The 22,391-nt window shown below is 41.2% G+C and overlaps 1 protein-coding gene across 2 annotated transcripts in view; it reads left to right on the forward strand.

Annotated features, from left to right (window-relative positions):
- Positions 1–22,391, forward strand: part of RFX4 (regulatory factor X4) — a 179,358-nt gene that overhangs the window by 71,705 nt on the left and 85,262 nt on the right.

A 22,391-nucleotide genomic window follows, 5' to 3' on the forward strand; every position in this document is an offset into this window, starting at 1 on the left:
AAGTTGAGTCAATACACCTAAACCCTTCCTCCTTTTGTTAGCTTCATTTTTCTACGTGTAATTTTTCCTGCATCTGCTAACAAAAATAGGCTTGTTCTGTACCACGATTCTTTATCAGTTTTCTGAGTGCAGGAATACGAAGGGCTGAAATGGCAGAAAGAGGTCAGTGTATGAGTTTCAGGAATTCCCTTTTCAGATCCCCAACAGATAAATCATCAGTAGGAAAAAACAAAGAGCAGTGTTAGGGCTGGGCCAACCACCCTGGAGAGCCCAAAAACGGAGTGGCTGAGAAATGGCTCCATTCAATAAATTGGGAGGATGCTCTATGATGACTTGGGGAGGAAAAAATGTTTTTGTGTTGATTAACACAATTTCTCCAAAGTGAAAGGGATGTTTTTTAAAAGTCAATGGAGAAACCACCTTTGACTATTTCTTTCATTCATTTCTTCAGTCCTTCAGTATTGGTAGAGACTGGCTGTGTGGCAGGCCCTGTGTTAAGTAGTGGCAGTGGGGACCCAGAAAGGAACTCGGTATGGCTCTGCTATGGAGGTGCCCCTCAGCAGGTGGGAGAAGGGAGAGCACACACTGTGGATGTGTATGCTACCAGAGCTTGGTCAGGTGTTTGCGGTCCTGGAATATTCAGTGGCACCTACAAACCCCCTCGCAGAGGCCACAGTGGAGAGCCCAAATGAGGCTCTTACGTACGGGCTGGGGGACAGGTTAGGTGAACCAAAAGACCAGGAATCCTCAGTTTCCTGGACTTATTATCTAACCTCTCTGAGCCTCAGCTGCCCCAGCTTCCTCAGGGGGATGTTGCAAGAGTCAACTAAGATGATGTCGGTGGATGATGGAAGGTACTGTTTACTCAGTCATCCAGTAACTCAGACATTTATTAAGCACCTACCATGTGCTATTACAACTGTTGCTGTTATGAATTCTGCGTGAGATGTCTGTGCATAGACATAAATAGATATTTGTTAGCTTATATTCTGCAAAACAAACAAGAACCCTCACCACTTTTAGAAACTTGGATTTGCCTGCATAAGAAGCCTCTATTCTCTTTTTCTCAACTACTTTTGTAACCCTATTAGCTTGTGGTTTTCTTGACCTCCTGATCTGGGTAAAATCAGTTTAAGCTCACGCCTTCACCTCAGCACCCCAGTCCCATTTTCAGTTTAAGTCTCAAGCCTGCCCCAAGACTTCAGCAAATCTCAAAGCATTTGCATTCTCAGGGTCACCTTGACTTGGGACTCTTCCTTCTGGTCATTAGCCACGTGTGGCTGTTTAACTTAAAGTTAAACAAAATAAAAACTTCAGTTCACTAGCAGTTGTATTAACCACATTTCAAATACTCAAGAGCCACATGTGACTAGAAGCTACCATATTGGGCAGTGCAGAATGGAACGTTCCCAGCATCACAGAAAGTTCTATCAGACAGTCCTGTGTTATACTGCAGTGAGTCAAGGAGGAAACTCAGCACCCCCTTTGCTTTTCACAAGACAGCCCACAGGAAGCCTCTGTGATCCCAGTAGAGTGAGATTTGTAGGAGAGGTTTACATCCCAAACAGGGTTTACTTCCCAAACAGGGTCCTACGGAACAGACATACCCCACTTCAAAATGCTCTTCAGTCTCTTCACCACAGTGGGGGCTTACTGGTCCCGCCCCTGCTGGTTCCCAAAACTAGTCCCAGCCCTTCTCCACCCTGCTGTCTCCCTTTTTTCCTCTTCCATCTCCCTTCTCCTCATTCTCCTCTCCCCCTCCTCCTTGAGACACCCCCCACCAAATGTCTCTCTTCTGCAATCTTTGGTTTCTGCTGACATCTATGCCCGTAGAGGTATCTCACTTACCCCAAATAGCTTGTCAAATTATTTTTCCGAACAATACATTTTCTCCCTAAGAATTATACTGCCAGCTGCTTCCAAAATAGTCATTAAAAAAAAAAATCTAAACTCCATCTTATCTTCAGCCTGAAAACAAGGAAATACTCAAATGGCATTAAGAGCACAAATGCAAATGCTCTGTGCAGCTGCCTTGCCATCAATTTCGAATGGACTGGGAACTGGGGCTGTCCTTCCAGCCACAGAGGACAGGAGCTGCCTGCTAAGGGTTTCCACACTGAGCTTGCTGGATTGAAATCCCAGACACATTTGCCTTTCCTGAGGATTCCAGCATGCTGCAGCTGTCATCTCCTTGAGAGAAAGGGACTAGTTGTTCTGTGAAACTTTGAGGTGAAATCGTGGACAGTCTTCCTTTGAGCAGATCCATCCAAACTTATGATTCATTGATGAACTTTTAACTTAGAGCAGATGAGGTTTAATATTTCAGCTTAGCTTTTGGAGAACAAATATATCAGTAGTAGTCTCTACCCAGCTTGCAAGTGGGCTGAGGCAATACAGAGATCAATGCTGAAGCTGTTCCCCAGGGTGACCTGGTTGGGATACCATTCTTCATAAAGTGGGTGGCAGCCATTGCTTCGCTGCAAGTAAGATCTGAAATATAAATCCTCTTTCCAAGTCTCTGGCCAAGCCCCATAAGCACCAACTTCCAGTAACACTGTATTGACTTTGGGTCCCAGAATTAATTTAGGGAGTGTAGAGAATGTGAAAGCTTCTAGCTGAACTGGTCTTGTACCTGCTTTCTCTGTTAAGGGTAATAAAAAGTCACCCGACTTGGAGTCATTGAACTTTTCTGAGCTCGCATTTCCTTATCTTTAGACAGGAATAATCCCTCACGAAACTAGGGATAAAATGAGACAGTGCTTATGAGGGTGTTTTTTGAAACTATAAAGTGCTCTGCCCATCAAAAAAATCATCATTCTCTAAATGAGGGCCTCATTCCATCTTACCTCCTGTATTTCCTTACCGTGCTTTATTTTTCTTTATAGCATTTATCATGACTTGAAATAGATATATTTATACAGTATAGTTTTCTCTCTCTCTACAGATATATAGCTAACTTTCCCTACTGCTATTCTAGGCTTGCCAAATATCTGTATCTATATCTATATCTACGCCTACCATGTGAGTATAGAGAAGCATTATATATACATAATGATTTTGTTTTGTCTGTCTCCTCTAGAATGAAAGCTCTATGAGGACTTTTTTGTTCATTATGCATCCCCTACACCCGGAACAATGCCTGGCACAGAATAAGCCCTCAGATATTTGTTACATGTTGTATGATTTATATTTACATTACTTGTCAGGGACGATGTGAATCATTTTTAGGTATGTGAACTCATTTAACCTTCATGATAATAACTCTATGAAACTGGTGTTGTATCCATTTTCCTTTAGCCCATTTACTGAGTAGGAATGAACTTATTGAGGTACACGTGGAAACTAGCTGTATTTTTACTTACTTTGAAAAATTGCCTTCAGAGTTCTCTGTCCAACTCTTCCTGTTCTGATGATGATGTCTTCAGAGGAAATCCCACAGCATCTGGCCATGTTCACCCATCACATCAGTCTTGGTTGAATAATTACAGCTCATTCTCAGCTATTAAAAAGTGCAGTTCAGTCCAATTTAAAACTTCAATCTCACATCTAAGTCAGGGCTTCTTCCTCCTTGTGGCTTAAAATTTGCTCTGGGAAAGAGGGGTAGGGTCAGCTTTTTCTCCTTCCTTTTCTGGCTCCTCCAGGGTTGGGGGTGGGAGACAGTGGAGGAGGAAAGGCAAGAGTCATTCGACCAACTGGTGCTCACTGGGGGCTTCTCCTAGCTATCAATGCCTTCTGCTATGACTGTCACCCAAATGCTGGGGCCAGGGGTCCTGTCATAGGTTTTGGGGGAGCCACTGTGGATCTCTGTCCACATTAACTGAGAGATGCACTCTCTAGCCAACCTCCTACCACCTCCACTCACAGGCTGCTTTGGCCCTGCAGGTAACTGAGGAGTCCCTCTGTCGCTCTGTTATTGTGTTGGAAGCTTCTGGCCAACTCACTGCACACTGTTTACACCCTGATTCTTAGAGATGCCCAGAGGAGCCCCACAAAGCAGAACTGGCAGATAGAACTCAATGAAGCATAAACAAAAAATAGCTTTGCTTTGTTCCAAGTTTGTCTGTGGCTCACTTCCTTCCCTGACCCCTGATGGTTGCATGGCAGATTGAATAGCTTTTGGGTTATTGATTATAAGAACAAGCATCTTCTCAATAATTTAGACTCTCTTTTAGATGTTAAAACTCCATCCAGTCCAGTTCTTGAATTTAAAACTGCAGTCTCACATCTACTTCAAAACTCCTCCCTAGCCCAGCTTGGGTCTGCCTATCTCTGGCTTGGACACCCACAGTAAGGAAGGGAAGAGTGTGATCTGATCTTCTTCCCTTCCCTGGCCTTTCCCTCCTGCTCCTGGTCCCTTTAGGTGTGTTAGACTGAGAAAAAATACTTCCAGAATATAACTCTAGCTCTCCAGGGAAACAGTGAAATAAATTTTTAGAGAACAACAGAACTATAAATTGAAACAAACATATAGTAATAGGGATCAGAATTGGCATGCACTTGATGTTGTCCAGGCTTACCAATAGGCAGTTTTTTAACAGATGGTAGAAGTGTCTAGCTCTGTCTAACTTAGAATGCAACATTCAGTTTTCATACAATTAAATAGCAAACATTTATGTAGGGCTTTGTGTATACCTGGTACTGTTCTAAGCACTTTACATGTATCAACCTTGTCTAGTCCTCTAAATACCTCTATGAGGTAGATACTGTTATTGTTCCCATTCCATGGATGGTAAACTGAGTCCCAGAGAAGTTGGGTGATTTGCCAAGTTCACACAGCCAGTAAGTGGTGGACTTAGGATGTGAACCAGGGAAATACGGCTCCAGAGCCCATGCCCTTAGCCACCTCGTTTACACAGGATGAGTTATTTCAGGGCTAGGCTAGGTATGTGTGGAGGCAGGTTTTGTGTACACACTTGTCCTTTTGACTTTGTTGTAGTCGTTAGTAGTCATCTGGTGACCTCCTAGGTGACGGAATTTTGGAGAGAAGTCTCAGCCTCTCTGCATCTCAGGGGTCAAGTGTGCTGACCACTACAGTTGAGAAATGCTTTCGCAAATCTTCCCAGCTGGGGTGTTCTGGGTACTGTGGACTCTGGGGTACTGAGTACTACCTCCCCCAGCACCCGGGTTCATCCATTTATCTGATATTCATTTATCTTATGTCTGTGTGGGTCAAGTTCCATGCTGGGAGATGGGATACAGAGTGAAGTCTGCCTTTGAGGTAACAACCCTGTAGAAGAGAGATATACACATGAGTGACTGCAAAACAAGATGGCAAATGCACTTCCCAAGTATGAATGCAAGATTGGAAGGACACAGGATTGGAAGGATGCTTCCTCCTTGTGGGGGTGAGGGGCAGCCTGAGAACCAGGCTAGTCATGGAAAAGCTCCAGGTACTGAGCATCCCCCTCCCTCAGCCCACAACCCTGGAAGATCCATGAAAGCTAAAGTGAGTGTTTTAATTTCACCAGAAACCTCCTTCTCCTGCTTGACCACTTGTCTTTCAGAAACTCTAAAACAAAAACTCTACCCACACAAAGATGGAACATCACTGCATTTGGCCAACAAGCTAAACCTTTTCAGAAAGAAAAACTGAGCCTCAGATTTTTGAGCAAAGAGAACATCTCTAACCTACAAATGAGTTGCTTTCCAAGCATTTGAAAGATGCATTTCAGTAGAGCATTTCAGTCCTCAACCCCTGGTCTGTGGACTGGTACTGGTCCATGGCCTGTTAGGAACTGGGCCACACAGCAGGAGGTGAGTAGGTGGGCGAGTGAGCGAGCGTTACCTCTTGAGCTCCACCTCCTGTCAGATCAGTAGTGGCATTAGATCTTCATAGGAGTGAGAACCTTATTGTGACCTGTGCTTGCGAGGGATCTAGGTTGTGTGCTTCTTATGAAAATCTAATGCCTGATGATCTGAGGTGGAACAGTTTCATCCTGAAACCATTCCTTCAACCTGTCCGTGGGAAAATTGTCTTCCATGAAACCAGTCCCTGGTGCCAAACAGGTTGGGGACTGCTGCAGTAGAGGCCACAAAGTGAAAGAATGTCTTCTTCAACTAACACTTAATGAGGGTCCCCCATGTGCTGTAGCCCAGGAATTTCCAATAATGTCAGGTTTTGAGCCCTGAACTTAAGGATCTATCACCCTTACTCACCATGTGATGATGGGCAGGTCCTTTTCCCTCTCTGAACCTCACTTCCTCCATCTATCAAATGGTGAAGTTAGTCTACAAGCATATGAGGATCCTTACCATATTAGCCCAAAACACTTTTCAACTAGAAATCATAAAATAGCTAACACTGACTCTGTGCCAGTTCCTGGGTAAGACCTTTTCATGGATTATCTCATTTTAATCCTTGCATACTCTGTGAATGAGATGCTGTGATTTGGGTTTTTTGTTTGTTTAAAACTTTTTAAAAGAGAAATTTTAGTTTTAACAGCAAAGAATACATTGTACAGAGATTTCTCATATACCCCCATCCCCACACTTGCACAGCCTCCCCCATTATCAATATCCCTCACCAGAGTAGTACATTTGTTACAACTGATGAACCTACATTGACACATCATCACCCAAAGTCCATAGTTTACATTAGAATTCAATCTTGATGAATTCACTTACATTGGTGAATTCACTCACATTCTGTGAGTTTGGACAAATGTATAATAACATGTATCCATTGTTTTGGTATCATGCAGAGTATTTTCACTGCCCTAAAAATCCCCTGTTCTCTGCCTAGTCCTCTCTCCCTGTCCCCTAACCCCTGGTAACTATTGCTCTTTTTACTGTCTCCAGTTTTGCCTTCTCCAGAATGTCATATAGTTGGAATCATACAGTATGTAGCCTTTTCAGATTGACCTCTTTCCATTCATAATATGCATTTAGGTTTCCTCCATGTCTTTTATGGCTTGATAGCACATTGCTTTTTAGTGCTGAATAATATTTCATTGTCTGGATGTACCATAGTTTATTCATCCACCTACTTACTGAAGGATATTTTGGTTGCTTCCCATTTTGGCAATTATGAATACAGCTGCTATAAATATGCATGTGCAGGTTTTCGTGTGGACATAAGTTTTTAGCTCCTTTGGGTAAATACCAAGGAGTGCAATTGCTAGATTGTATGGTAAGAGTTTGTTTAGTTTTGTAATAAACTGCCAAACTGTCTTCCAAAGTGGCTGTACCATTTTGCATTCCCACAGCAATAAATGAGAGTTCCTGTTGCTCTACATCCTCACCAGCATTTGGTGTTGTCAGTGTTCCAGGTTTTGGCCATTCTAATAGGTATGTAGTGGTATGTCATTGTTGTTTTAATTTGCATTTCCCTGATGATATGTGATGTGGAGCATCTTTTCATTTGCTTCTTTGCCATCTGTGTATCTCTTTGGTGAGGTGTTTGTTGAGGTCTTTGGTCCGTCTTTTAATTGGGTTGTTTGTTTTCTTATTGTTTTTAAAGAGTTCTTTGTATCTTTTGAGCAACAATCCTTTATTAGATGTGTCTTTTGCAAATATTTTCTCCCAGCCTGTGGCTTATCTTCTCATTCTCTTGACATTGTCTTTCACAGAGCATACATTTTTAATTTTAAGGAAGTCCCATTTATCAATTATGTCTTTAATGGATTGTGCCTTTGGTGTTTCATCTAAAAAGTCATCATCATACTCAGGGCCATCTAAGTTTTCTTCTATGTTGTTTTCTAGGTGTTTTACAGTTTTGTGTTTGACTTAGATCTATGATCCATTTTGAGTTAATTTTTGTGATGGGTATGAGGTCGGTATCTAGATTCATTTTTTTTTTTTGCATGTGTATTTTCAGTTGTTCCAGCATCATTTTGTTTAAAAGATTATCTTTGCTTCATTTATTGCCTTTGATCCTTTGTCAAAGATCAGTTGACTATACTTATGTGGGTCTATTTCTGGACTCTCTATTGTGTTTTGTTGTCCTATTTGTCTATTCTTTTGCCAATACCATACTGTCTTGATTACTGTAGCTTTATTGTACATCTTGAAAATGGATAGAATCAGTCCTTCAATTTTATTCTTCTTCAATATTGGGCTGACTATTCTGGGTCTTTGGCCTTTCCACAGAAACATTAGAATCAATTTATTGATAGCCACAAAGTAACTTGCTGGGATTCTGAGTGGGATTGTATTGAATCTATTGATCAAGATGGGAAGAACTGACATATTGGCAATATTGCATCTTCCTATCCATGAATGTGGAATCTCTATTTTTATTTAGTTCTTCTTTGATTGAATTCATCTGAATTTTGTGGTTTTCCTCATATAGCTCTTATACATAGTTTGTTAGATTTCTACATAAGTATGTCATTTTGGGGGGATGCTAACATAAATAGTACTGTGTTTTCAATGTCAAATACCACTTGTTTATTACTGGCATATAGGAAAGTGATTGACTTCTGTATATTAACCTTGTATCTTACAACCTTGCTTATTAGTTCCAAGAGATATTTTTTTTCTTTTGTAGAATCTTTTGGATTTTCTACTTGGACAATTATGTCACCTTTGAACAAAGAGTTTTATTTCTGCCTTCTCAATCTACATGCATTTTATTTCCTTTTCTTGTCTTATTGCATTTGGCTAATGCAGTATGATGTTAAAAAGAAGTGGTGGCAGGGGACATCCTTGCCTTGGTCCTGATCTTAGTGGGAAAACTTTGAGTTTCTTACCATTAAGTATAATGTTAGTTGTGGGTTTTTTGTGGGTATTCTTTATCAAATTGAAGAAGTTACCCTTTATTCCTAGTTTGCAGAGAGGGGTTTTTTTTTTTTTTTCAAATCAGAGTGGGTGTTGCAATTTGCCAAATACTTTTGTGCATCTGTTGATATGATCATATAATTTTTTAGCCTGTTGATGTGATAGATTACATTACTTGATTTTTGAATGTCAAACCAGCCTTGCATATCTGGGATACATCCCACTTGGTTATGGTGTATAATTTCTTTTGTACATCATTGGACTCAATTTGCAAATATTCTGTTAAGAATTTTTGCATCTATGTTTGTGGGAAAATTGGTCCATAACTTTTTTTAATGTCTTTTGTCTGGTTTTGGTACTAGGTAACAGTTGACCTCATAGAAAGAGTTAGGAAGTAGTCCCTCTGCTTCTGTCCTCTGAAAGAAATTGTAAAGAATTGACAAAATTTATTCTATAAATGTTTGGTAGAATTTACCAGTGTACCCATCTGAACCTTTTTGTTTTGGAAGGTTATTAATTATTGATTCAATATACTTAATAGATATAGACCTATTCTGTCTGTTTCTTTGTGTGAGTTTTGGCAAATCAAATCTTTCAAGAAACTAGTCCATTTCATCTAGATTATCAAATTTGTGGGCATAGAGTTATTTATAGTATTCCTTTATTATCCTTATAATGTCTATAAGATCTGTAGTGGTGTCTCCTCTTTCATTTCTAATATTACTAATTGGGGTCTGCTCTCTTTTTTTCTTTGTTATGCTTTGCTAGAGGCTTATCAATTTTATTGATCTTTCCAAAGAACTGGCTTTTGGTTTCATTGATTTTCTTTATTGCTTTCCTGTTTTCGATTTCACTGATTTCTGCTCTAATTCTTATTGTTTCTTCTTCTTCAGATTAAATTCACTCTTCTTTTTCTAGTTTCCTAAGGTGGAAACTTACATTATTGATTTTATATCTTTTCTAATATATGCATTCAGTGTGATAAATTTTCCTCTACTCACTGCTTTCACTGCATCTCACAAATTTTAATGTTGCATTTTCATCTTTATTTGGTTCAAATATTTTTATTTCTCTGAGAGTTCTTCTTTGCTCCATAAGTTATGTAGAATTGTTATTTTATTTTCACATATTTGAGGATTTTCTAGTTATCTTTCTGTTATTGAATAATAGCTTAATTCTACTGTGGCCTGAGAGCAGACATTATACAATTTTTGTGTTTTATGACCCAGAATGTGATCTATCTTGATGAATGTCCCATGTAAGTTTGAGAATATATATTCTGCTATTTTGGATTAAGTAGTCTATTAATATCAATTATATTTAATTGATTCATGTCCTTACTGATCTTCTGCCTTACTGATTTCCATTTCTGATAGAGGGGTATTGACGTTTCCAACTATGATACTGGATTCATCAAGTTTTCTTTGCAGTTCTATTAGTTTTGGCTTCATGTAGTCTAATGCTCTGTTGTTAGGCACATGTATATATATATATATATATATATTTTTTTTTTTTTTTTTTTTTTGAGACGGAGTCTCGCTGTGTCGCCCAGGCTGGAGTGCAGTGGCCGGATCTCAGCTCACTGCAAGCTCCGCCTCCCGGATTTTTACGCCATTCTCCTGCCTCAGCCTCCCGAGTAGCCGGGACTACAGGCGCCCGCCACCTCGCCCGGCTAGTTTTTTTCATATTTTTTAGTAGAGACGGGGTTTCACCGTGTTAGCCAGGATGGTCTCGAACTCCTGACCTCGTGATCCGCCCGTCTCGGCCTCCCAAAGTGCTGGGATTACAGGCTTGAGCCACCGCGCCCAGCCCAGGCACATGTATATTAAGAATTGTTGTGTCTTCTTGGAGATTGATACCTTTATAATTATATAATGCCCTTCTTTATCCTTGATAACTTTCTTTGCTTTGAAGTATGCTCCATATGAAATTAATATAGTTATTCCTGTTTCTTTTGATTAGTATTATCATAGTATATATTTTTTCCATTCATTTACTTTTAATCTATATGGGTCTTTATATTTAAAGTGGGTTTCTTATAGACAACATATAGTTGGGTCTTGTTTTTTGAACTGCTCAGGCAATCTTTGTCTTTTAATTGATGCATTTAGACCATGATCTTCAAAGTGATTATTGATAAAATTGGATTAATATTTACCATATTTGTTACTGTTTTCTATTTGTTACCCTTGTTATTTGTTACTATTTTTGTCTTCCACTCTTCTGCTGCCCTTTGTGGTTTTAATTGAGCATTTCATATCATTCCATTTTTTTCTCCTTTATTAGCAGATCAGTTATACTTTAACATAAAAAATCTTTTAAATGGCCATCTAGAATTTGCAATATATATTTACAACTAATGCAAGCCCACTTTCAAATAACACTATACCACTTCACAAGAAGGGTGAGCACCTTATAATGAGAAAATCTTAACTTTGGAGCCCTCTGTAAAAAGTCACATACACACATACTTACATATGTGTTTTAATTGATATACACATATAATAAAATATTTTGTTGCCATTATTATTTTGAATCACTGTCATCTGTTAGATCCATTAAAAAACAAGAAAAATAAGTTTTTATTTTACTTCACTTATTCCTTCGTCAGTCCTCTTCCTTTCTTTGTGTAGATCTGAGTTTCTGACCTATATCAATTTCCTTCTCCTTAAAGAATTTCTTTTAACATTTCTTGCAAGTCAGGTTTACTGAAAACAAATTCCCTTAATTTTTGTTTGTCTGAGATAGTCTCTACTACTACTTCAGTTTTGAAGGATAATTTCTCAGTGTACAGAAACCTAGGTTGGTAGGTTTTTTTCCTCTCAATACTTTAAATATTTCATTTCACCCTCTTCTTGTTTACATGATTTCCAAGCAGAAGTCAAAAGATAGTCTTATCTTTGTCCTGTATAGGTAACTGGGTTGTTTTTCTCTCTGGCTTTTTTCAGGATGTTTTTCTTTATCTTTGATTTTCTATAGTTTGAAAATGATATACCTTGATGTAGTTTTCCTGTGACTCGGTTTTTTGTTGTTTGTTATTTGACATTTATCCTGCTTGGTGTTCTCTTAGCTTTTTTAATCTGTGATTTGGTGTCTGACATTAATTTGGGAAAATTCTCAGTCATTTTTGTTTCACATATTTCTTTGCTTCTTTTCTCTCTGTCTGATATTCTTATTATGTGTATTTACATCTTTTGTAGTTGCCCCATAGTCCTTGGATGTTCTGTTCTGTTTTTCAGTGTTTATTCTCTTCACTTTTTAGTTTTTGATGTTTCTGTTGATATATACGCAAACTCAGAGAGTCTTTCTTCAGCTGTGTCTAGTCACCTACAAATCCATCAAAGTCACTCTTCATTTCTGTTACAGTGTTTTTGATCTCTAGCATTTCTTTTTGGTTCTTTCTCAGAATTTCTCTCTCTGCTCACATGGCCCATCTGTTCTTACATGCTGTCTAATCTATCAATTAGAGCCCTTAGCAAATTGATCACAGTTGTTTTAAATTCCTGGTCAAATTCCAACATCCTTGCCTTGTCTGGTTCTGATGCTTGCTGTTTCTTTAAATTGTGTTTTAGCATGCCTTGTAATTTTTTCTTGGTGGCTGAACATGATGGGCCAGGTAAGAAAGGAATTGCTGTAAATCACCTTTAGTCATGTGATGGTAAGGCATGTGGTGGCGGGGAAGCAATCTATTGTCCTGTGATTAAGTCTCAATCCTTTAGTGAGCCTATGCCTCTGGACTGTGAACTTTGCTACAAGTGTTTCTCAATTTTTTCCCTCCCTCTTAGATGTCATAGGATGGCTAAAGTTGGCTAGAATTGAATATTTCCCTTCTTTCACATGGAATATTAGAGGTGACTGGTGTTCGGTTATTTCCTTCTCTGCATGGAAGGCTAGAGCTGACTGGAGTTGGGTATTTCCCTTCTCCCAAGTCAGTTAGGCTCTGATAATACCTCAGCAGATTAGGCTCTGGTTAACTAGCTTCTCCTGAAAGCAGGCCTTGTTAAGAAGAACAGAGTGCTCCGGCATATTTCAAAATGGGCCCTTTTCTTCCCCCGCCTGCCGGAAGCATGAGGGACTTTTGCTCTGATATTTACTGTGGGAATCTGGTCACACTCCTAGAGGTACATCTCTCAATATTGTGTGGGTTCCTCTATGATTGGGCCTCCCTGGAGTTATTTTTAACTCTCAGCCTTGTCTGCATTAAGCCTTCACAACTCATCAATTACAATTCAGGTGTTCCTACCCCAGCACTGGCTCCTGAGGCAGTTCCCACTCCTGAGTCTCTGCTCCAGGAAGCCACGACTCCCTATATTTGCCTGTCTCTCCAATCTTGGGGGCAGTAGTTTGCTCTGTGTCCTCCCCTCTCTTAGGGACCCAAGAAGAATTGTTGATTTTTCAGTTTGTTTTGCTTTTTACTCGTTAGGATGAAGTGGTGACTTCAAAGCTTCTTATATACAGAACCAGAAACTGGAAGTCAAAATGCTGTTTTTATTCCCATTTAAAGATGAGGTAGTTGGCTCCAGGGCCTATGTTGTCAATATCGGATTTCTGATAATACAAAGGAGCTAAACACTGGAGCGTTCTCTATAAAGTAGATCCTGGGTGGAAACCAGAAGGTCTCTGAGTTATTATAGAAATTGGGGCTGTGGGGAAAGGTGTCCCTCCCCATTCCTCAATAGTGGCTTAAATAAATTAGTGGTCTTACTTTTCTTACATAAACTAAGTCTAGAAGAAGGTAACCCAGCTGTAGTTGGGCAGCTCTATAAGAGCATCAGAGACCCAGGTTCTTTCTGTCTTTGTGCTCTGCCCTTTTTAGTAGATGGCTTCCAGTTTCTATATCACCTCATGGTCCAAAATGACTGCTAGACTCCAAAGACTATCTTCCAGGAAAGAAGTAGAAAAACATGGGGTGAGGGGAGAAAAGTCAAAGCTCCCAGTTCAGTCAGCCCTCTTTAGACTCTTTCCCAGGACCCAGCCCAGTGATTTTCCCTTACATCTCATTGTCCGCCTTTGGCTATCAGGAAGGCAAGAAAATGTGGTCCACTCTATCCTAGAATAAAAACAATGGTTTGAGCCAGGTGCAATGGTGCAGGTTTATAGTCCCAGCTCTTCAGGCAGGAGGCTGAGGTGAGAGGATTGCTTGAGCCCCTGAGTTTGAGTCCAGCCTGGGCAACACAGTGAGAGCCCATCTCTTAAAGTTTTTTTAATTTAAATAAATAATTAGGATTTATTTATCTTGGACTAAGGATGAAAGGGAAAAAAATAATTAGGGTTTAGTGGGGAAGGAGTAGGCAACTAGCCATTTTATCCACATAAGGGCATTTCACACATCCATGTATCATTGTATATGCTACAGCTATGAAATGGAACTCAGGATCCTGGAAGAGTATAGGTTGTTCTCTTGAATTATGAGCTCATGGGAAGTAACGTAGGTGGTACAATGTGATCACTAAAGACTGTGGAGGGTGACATGATTCATGGTCAGGAATTTACTGAACTTTTCAGGAAAAGGCTGGCTTATGGATAGGCACTAGATAGTTGTGATATAGTGTAATTTGAATATGTGGAGAGGCCATTTGGCCTCGAAAATATACCTTCCAAAATAAAGGCTTAATGATGTCTTAAATCCCTGAATTCCACTCCTTTAAATCTGTAAAAATGCAACTAGAACAGGATAAGTTCATTCATTAATACTTATCACTTACTAACACTTCAGTATGTATGAGTTTAATCTATTAAGGAGACTTAGAGATCAGTTGATGCTATCCCTTCACTTTCCAGATGAGGAAATTAAAGCTCAGAGGGACTGAGTGGTTTTCCCCATTTCCTACATTTAGTGGCAGGTCTCCCCCTCACCCACACTGGATCCAGTGGTGGGGCTGAGAGTGGGGAAGAGATACCAGTAAGAGGTAGAGAGACTGGAGAAAGGGAAGCTGGGGTGACAGATGTGCTTGTATGAATTGAATTTATTTAGAGCCTGCATTTTTCTAGTGAGGACATGGGTAATTGGCAGTTTGGGTTGTGGGTGGCTCATCCTTGAAGATTTGGCTCCTTTCTCCTTGCTGACCATCCTTGAGCAATGGCGAAAAAAAGCCAAGTGTGTTCTGGGGACCTGTGCTTCATCAGCTGCACTTACCTGCATTGGAGAGGAGGATGGAGACCCCCTCATTTACATGTTGGCCCTCTTCTAGTCCCACCAGTCTGCCCACCCACCTCCCACCCTGACCTGGGGTCACTCGCACACCCCTGAACTGACACAGTAGAAGATGAGGGCACTCTTGAGGCATCTTTAGGATTCTTCAAAGATGGTCTTTTTCCTAGTTATCAAAGGGAAAAAAACATGTACATAGACTTTCCTTCTACTTTTAATTCTTGCATATATTTTTCTTAATTTTTTTTAATCTGCTGTGGGGTGTCCATGTCAGAATGCCTGATTTCACACCAGGTTTTTAAAGGTGTTTTTGTATGTGTGTGTGTGTGTGTGTGTGTATGTGTGTGTAGTGCCATGTAAAACTCTGAAGTCAAACTGTTTGGGTTTGAATTTGAATCCTGATTGTACCACTTAGCGGCTGTGTGAGCTCAGATAATTTCCTAACAGCCCTGAGCCTCAGTTTCCTCATCTGTAAAATGGAATATTGATAGCAATCAATCACCTGGAGAACTGTTGAGATAATGACTGTAAAAGGGCTACTTAGCACAGAGCCTGATAAATATAAACACTCAATGCTTGTTAGTTAGGACTTCAGTTTATTATAGCAACATTTCATGACTTGAACACATCATGTTTTTAATATATTATCACTACCATATCAGTGTTCCAGCCTTTCTAGGTGCTCTTCTTTCTGAACAATTTTGAGAACAATTGTTCTAAAAATGTCCTACATCACACACATGCTGCCATCACCACCCTCGCCCTCTCTTATTATCATCTTCAGAATTATTCCATTTTTGACTTAACCTGTATCTTATGTAACTCACCTCATTCTAACTAAATCAGTGTGTGATGACTGTCTTCTCTCATGTACATGTGACACATATCCAGTCACCCTGAGGACAATGAGGGGTTCACATACGGATTTTTGGAATTCTTGTTATTGCCATCCGTGGTACCCCTCAAGGGGCAACAGATTCACTGTTACCTTTCCAGCCCTGGGGCTTTTCAAGGAATCCTTCATCAATCCGTATGCATGATTTGAAATTTCACTTCTGTCTCATTGCACTCAGTATGAATTTCTTATAGAAATTTTGCAAATTCTCTTAGGGAATTTCCGGTGGAATCTGTAGCATTCCCTAACCCTTTCATTCCCCAGTTCCTGGCACCCAGGAAGTGCCATAAAAATTGTTGAATAGGTAAAAGTTATGTCAGTATAGTAAAATGACCCCAGCAAACACTCATTTTAATATGGAAGCATTGAGATAGGATGTTTTACAGTCCCCATTCATATCACCACTTTAATTATTTTTTCTTTTCGGAAAAATAGACTAGGTTTATTGTCAAAAGAAAAAAAGTGAATATTCCGCTTTCAGAGTTAAATTTGTGACCATTAGTTCCCTTTAGCCAACTTCTTTCCCTAATCATTTCTCTCTTTTGTTCAAAGAATTGTTTCTTATGTGTGTTTTTAAAAATACGCCATGAGATTTCCACAATACATGGTTATAAAACAGGAACTTGTCATTGTATTAAATTTCTAATTTCTTGCTACTCGAAAAGCCTTCTTTTCCCACACCTAAAATGACCCTGAAATAAGACCCGCAACTCTCATTTTTAAACTGTGTTCAGCATACTTGACTCTATTCTACATGAGTGTATCTCCTTCAATGTGTGGAAGGACATCTACTGATTCCATTGCATTAGAATTTCTTTTAGATCACTTCTTGTTGATGGCAAATCTTTACCTACTGAGGGTGGGTGGAATTTTTGAAAACAAAAGCCTGACGACTAAGTTTGGAGATCAAGCTGATCAAGATCATATTATTTTGGGTCAAAATTGAAGGCTGTATTATGTAGAGTGATGAGACTGAATGGCCTTCCTTGGTGGCTCTGGGGGTATCTCTTGAAGCAACACCAAGAGAGGCAGTGGGGCAGGGCGTGTCATTCACAATGAGGGGACACCTTGCTGGCTCTGGCATGTGTGGGCGTGTGTCAGCCACAGTAAAGAAGATGACAGGTAGGAGAATCAGATTCCTGTTTCTTCAGCTGGGCAGAGACTGAATCAAGGCAGCCTTGAATCACCTTAGATCCCAGTTCCTCATTTGTAAAGTGAGATCATCATACTCTTCTCCATTGTTGTTTTCTTTCTTTCTCTCTTTCTCTTTCTTTCTTTTTCTTTCTTTCTTTCTTTCTTTCTTTCTTTCTTTCTTTTCCTTCCTTCCTTCCTTCCTTCCTGTCTGTCTGTCTTTCTTTCCTTCTTTCTTTCTCTTTCGTTCTTTCTTCCTTTTTCCTTTTCTTTCTTTCTTCCTTCCTTCTTTCCTTCCTTTCTTCTTCTTTCTTTTTCTCCTTCCTTCCTTCCTTCCTTTCTGTAATCTTTCTTTCTTTTTCTCTCTCTCTCTCCTCTTTCTTTCTCCTTCCCTTCCTCCCTTCCCCTTCTCCTTCCTTCCCTCCTTTCTTTCCTCCTTTCCTCTTTTCTTTTTCTTTTCTTTCTTTCTCTTTCCTTCCTTCCTTCTTCTTTGTTTCTTTCTCTCTCTTTCTTTCTCTATTTCTTTTCTTTTCTTTTCTTTCTTTCTTTCTTTTTTTCTTTCTTTCTTTCTTTCTTTCTTTCTTTCTTTCTTTCTTTCTTTCTTTCTTTCTTTCTTTCTTTCTTTCGTTCTTTCTCTCTCTCTCTTTCTTTCTCTCTTTCTCTCTTTCTTTCTTTCTTTCTTTCTTTAGATGGAGTCTCGCTCTGTCACCCAGGCTGGAGTAGGGTGGCACGATCTCAGCTCACTGTAACTTCCGCCTCCCAGGTTCACCCAATTCTCCTGCCTCAGCCTCCTGAGCAGCTGGGACTACACGTGCACGCCACCATGCCCGACTAATTTTTTGTATTTTAGTAGAGACGGGGTTTCACTGTGTTACCCAGGCTGGTCTTGAACTCCTGAGCTCAGGCAATCCGCCCACCTCGGCCTCCCAAAGTGCTAGGATTACAGGTGTGAGCCACCGGACCCGGCCTCCTCCATTTCTAAGACGAATTGTACTACCGCGTATAAAAACACCTCATTTAGGGCATGGTGCTTAGTGATGCTCAGTGGCTGACAGTTCCCTTTTTCACTCTTTCCCTTCCTCATCTTAAATTAGAAGGGCAATTGTTTGGACATATCATCTCGGAAATTCTTGCTTAAAACTCGTGTTTCTTTAAAAAAATTGCACCCACAAAATGATGTAAGAGTATCCTGCATGCTGGGTTACCTTCAACAGGAGTGCGGTGTATGGGGAGGAGAACGGACAGGGGAGATGAGTGACATGGCCACCACCACCTGAAGAACTCTAACTGCCCCAGAGAGAGTAGTTCTCCCGAGCTGCTCTGCTTCCCACCCCCATCCCCGTGGAGCCCCCAGCTCTGTCTGCCCAGGCTGAAAGAGAGAAGGGTGGGATTCATGAGTAATTAAAGGGAATTTGGAAGGCTGGGATGTTGCGGAATGTTAGATCAGTAGCTAGAACAGCATGTGGCGTTCTTTAGGCAGGCTTCATTGAATCCATACAAAAAAAGAAAGAGGGGCTGCCTGCCTGTCTGCTCATTTATCAAACAGCGAAGCTCAACTTTCACAGCTCCACAAAAGTGTTTTACTGTTTGCTGAGTCTTGCTCCAGAAATTAAAAGCTGAGCAGCCTGAGCGGGGCTGAACCGACCCTGCATTTTGAGACTCAAACTAAATTGTGCTGGGCTTTCAGATTCAGGGACCAGTTTATTATTTGGTGAAAGGAGAAGAGAATAATTTATAATTTGCAGCCCATAAGAAACACTTAAAAAAAAAAAAAAGGCAAACCCCCTTCCCACAGGTTTTTGTTGCAGCTGCAAGGAGGAGGTGCTATCTGCAGCAGCCCTTTCTTTGCTCAGAGTGGGAAAAGTCTTGACCTGCATTTGGGCAGAATGTGATGTGATACAGCAGCACTTCCACCCATCCCCCATCCCCTACTCACAACAAACTCCCTTGCCTCTCATTTCTTTGAGATTGCCTTTTTCTCTCTTTGGAGGAGGAGGAGGAGAAGATTTGCCCATCAGATACTTTTAGGTAAAAGAATTTTCACAAACAGAACCAAATATTCCAACTACACTAATATGTTCCTTGGGAAAGCGTAATATACCACAAAAGCCCCAAAACTAGATTGAATGAGGAGCGTCTGCAAATCCATGAAAGGATGGAAGTATATAGGGCTAACTCCATCAGTGAAGAGAAAGGGCTAGAAAATAATGATAACCAGAGGTCGAGTCACTAGAGAGGCAGAGAGGAGTGTTAGTAGATACAGAGCCCCTGCTCCGGCCCCTCCCTGGCAGCTGGTCACTCCTCGCTCCCGTTCAGCCAGCGGGCTGTGAAAGGCTGCTGAGGTTGAGCTCTTGCCCTCCACTCTTGTCCTACTTCCGGCTGGTGAAGTCCCAAGAGGCAAGCCTGGGTACCCAGTCTCTAGGCTCTCTGATTCTGCTACAAGCCTGTGAGATAAGCTGAGCGAGTGTTATAATCCCCACTTTATAGATGAAGAACCTGATGCTCAAATGGAAGAAAGAGCAAAAGGTCTTTTGTGGCTTTTCAATTTAGCACATTTTTATAAAGTGTTAATGCTGTCCTATACTTTATAATGTGTTTTAAGAACACTGAAATGTGTCTCCCCTTGGATAAAGCAGCTCCATCTTTGAGAAACTATTATGAGGAGGAAATCCCAAAACAAAGTATCCAGGATAAAAAACAAAAATCATGACACACAAAGATATTGCTTATAGCATTATTTGCATTAACACAATGCTGGAGACAACTTCAATGGCCAATCAAAGAGGAATGATTCTTTCATTCTTTCATTCATTCAGTCAACGAATTAATGCACCGAGCCACCTTCTCTCCCACCTGGACTGCTGCAGTAGCCTTCCAACTGGTTTCCCTGCTTCCACCCTTGCCCCTAAGTCAGTTCTCCACACAGCAGCCAGGGTGACCCTTTTGCATGGTAAGTCAGATCTTGTTCCCCACTCCCCTCCTTAAAGCCCTCTGAAGTCTTCCCATCTCACTAAGAGTAAAGGCAGACATGCTTACAAAGGCCTGCAAGGCCCTGCAAACCCCTCCAGCCCCTCAACCTCTCCTCCTGTCACTCCCTCGCCTACCGGCTCTGCTCCAGCCACATGGGCCTCCTCGTTCTTCCTGAAACAAATGAGACAAGCTCCCACCCAGGGCCTTCCCATGGGCTATTCCTTCTTGCAGTTTCCTTCCCCCAGATATCCACAAAGTTCATTCTCTCACTTCCTTTAGGTCACCACTCAGATGCCACATGATCATGGAGTCCTAATCGCCCCAAACAAAATAACACCCCCACCTCCATTTTCTTTCTTTCTTTCTTTCTTTTTTCTAAGACAGAGTCTTGTTCTGTCACTCAGGCTAGAGTGCAGTGGCGTGATCTCGGCTCACTGTAACCTCCGCCTCCCAGGTTCAAGCAATTCTCCTGCCTCAGCCTCCTGAGTAGCTGGGATTACAGGCATGTGCCACCACGCCCAACTAATTTGCATATTCTTAGTAGAGACAGGGTTTCACCTTGTTGTCCGGGCTGGTCTCGAAATCCTGACCTTCGTGATCCGCCTGCCTCCCAAAGTGTTGGGATTACAGGCGTGAACCACCACACCGGCCTCCATCTCCATTTTCTTTACTCCTCTCGCCCTGCTTTTGTGTTCCCCGCTGGAGCACTTACCTGATAGAAGATACATTGACTTTTTCATTTAGTTTTAGTCTTCTCACACTAGAATGTAAGCTTCTTGAACAGAGGCGGTTTCTGTTTTGCTCAGTGTGTTCCTCAGTGCCTAGCAAAATGTCCGGCCTATAGCACAATCTCAGTAGATATCTGCTGGTGAATGAATCCAAGCTTTGTACCATTAGCCAACCTATTATGATTATTGAGGCTGCAGCTTGTTGAATGTGGGGAAAATGAGACTGGAGATCTAGTTTGTGTGGAATCTTACAGGTCTAGGTAAGGACTTTACAAAGCTAAGTAACATTGATTATTTATAAAGATTCTATGGGGGTGGCGGAGTTGGAGAAATTTGGTCAAAGAATACAAACTTTCAATTAGGCAGGAAGAGTAAGTTCGAGAGATCTACTGCACAGCATGGTAACTATAGTTAATAACAATGTATTCTTGAAAATTGCTGGCCAGGCACCGTAGTTCAGGCCTGTAATCCCAGCACTTTTGGAGGCAGAGATGGGTGGATCACTTGAGGCCAGGAGCTTGAGACCAGCCTGGCCAACATGGCAAAACCCCATCTCTACTAAAAATACAAAAATTAGCTGAGCATGGTGGTGCATGACTGTAATCGCAGCTACTCAGGAGGCTGAGGCACAAGAATCACTTGAACCCAGGAGGCAGAGGTTTCAGTGAGCTGAGATCACGCCACTGCACTCCAGCCTGGGTGACGAGTGAGACTCTGCCTCAAAAAAAGAAAAAAGAAACAAGAAGACAAGAAAATTGCTAAGAGGGTACATTTTAAGTGTTCTCACCACAGAAAATAACAAGTATGGGAGGTAATGCTTATGTTAATTAACTCAATTTAGCTATTCCACAATGTATACATATTTCAGAACATCATATTGTACACTATAAATATACACAATTTTGTTTGTCAACTTTAATTAAAAAAAAAAAGATTCTGTGGATTGCATAACTATGGTCACCCAAACAAGTGGCTCAGGGAAAGTTTCTGGGAGGAAGTAAGGCACAAGCTGAGATGTGAGGATAAGTACACATTAGGCAGAAAAAGGGTGTGAAGAAAGGGCTCCGGACAATGAGAACATCCTGTGGGAAGGGCCAGAGTAAGACAAAACATAGTGTGTTCATGAAACTTGGAAGAAGTTCTATTCCGTATGGCCAGAGCACAGGAATTGGGAGAGGAAGGGGAGAGGTAAGCTGGAACAAAGGCAGGGCCAATCAGGCAGGACCTGGTGGGTCTGGATTCTGTCTAGAGGCTTCATGGAGAAGTGGTCGTGACGGGGCATGACAGGAAGCAGGGCCAGTGAGACCATTGCAGCAATCCAGGTGCAAGACCGTGGTCCTGGGATGCATGGAGATAGGAGGATATGGGTAGAATCAGGATATGAAGATAGAGGGTAGAACTTGGTCACAGGTTGGAAGTGGCATGTACAAGTGGCACGTACAATCATGGTTTGAGGAAGGGCGAGCTCTGGTGTGGTCAGGTAACGGGGAAAGGCTCATAGAGCAGCGGAGTGCATGCTGGGTGGCTGGATAGGCTCTGAGGGCGCAGGTAGTAAGGAGGGAGAGAGAGTGGAGGGTAGAAAGTGCAGAGGTATGGGCCTGGGAAGCAGCATTCAGGGAATAGTGCAGCACCAAGTAGTCTGACTTGGACAGAACCTCGAGTTCATGGAAGGAAATTTAGGGAGAAAAGATGGAAGCAAAGAGTGGTGTCTGAGTTTCAATCAAAAGACCTCTACTAAGTCAGGTGACCATGGAGAATTGCCAGAGGCCTTTAGGTAGACAGGTAATGATCTGGATCA

Source organism: Macaca mulatta, chromosome 11 (genome assembly GCF_049350105.2).
Source record: "Macaca mulatta isolate MMU2019108-1 chromosome 11, T2T-MMU8v2.0, whole genome shotgun sequence".
Classification (NCBI taxonomy): domain Eukaryota; kingdom Metazoa; phylum Chordata; class Mammalia; order Primates; family Cercopithecidae; genus Macaca; species Macaca mulatta.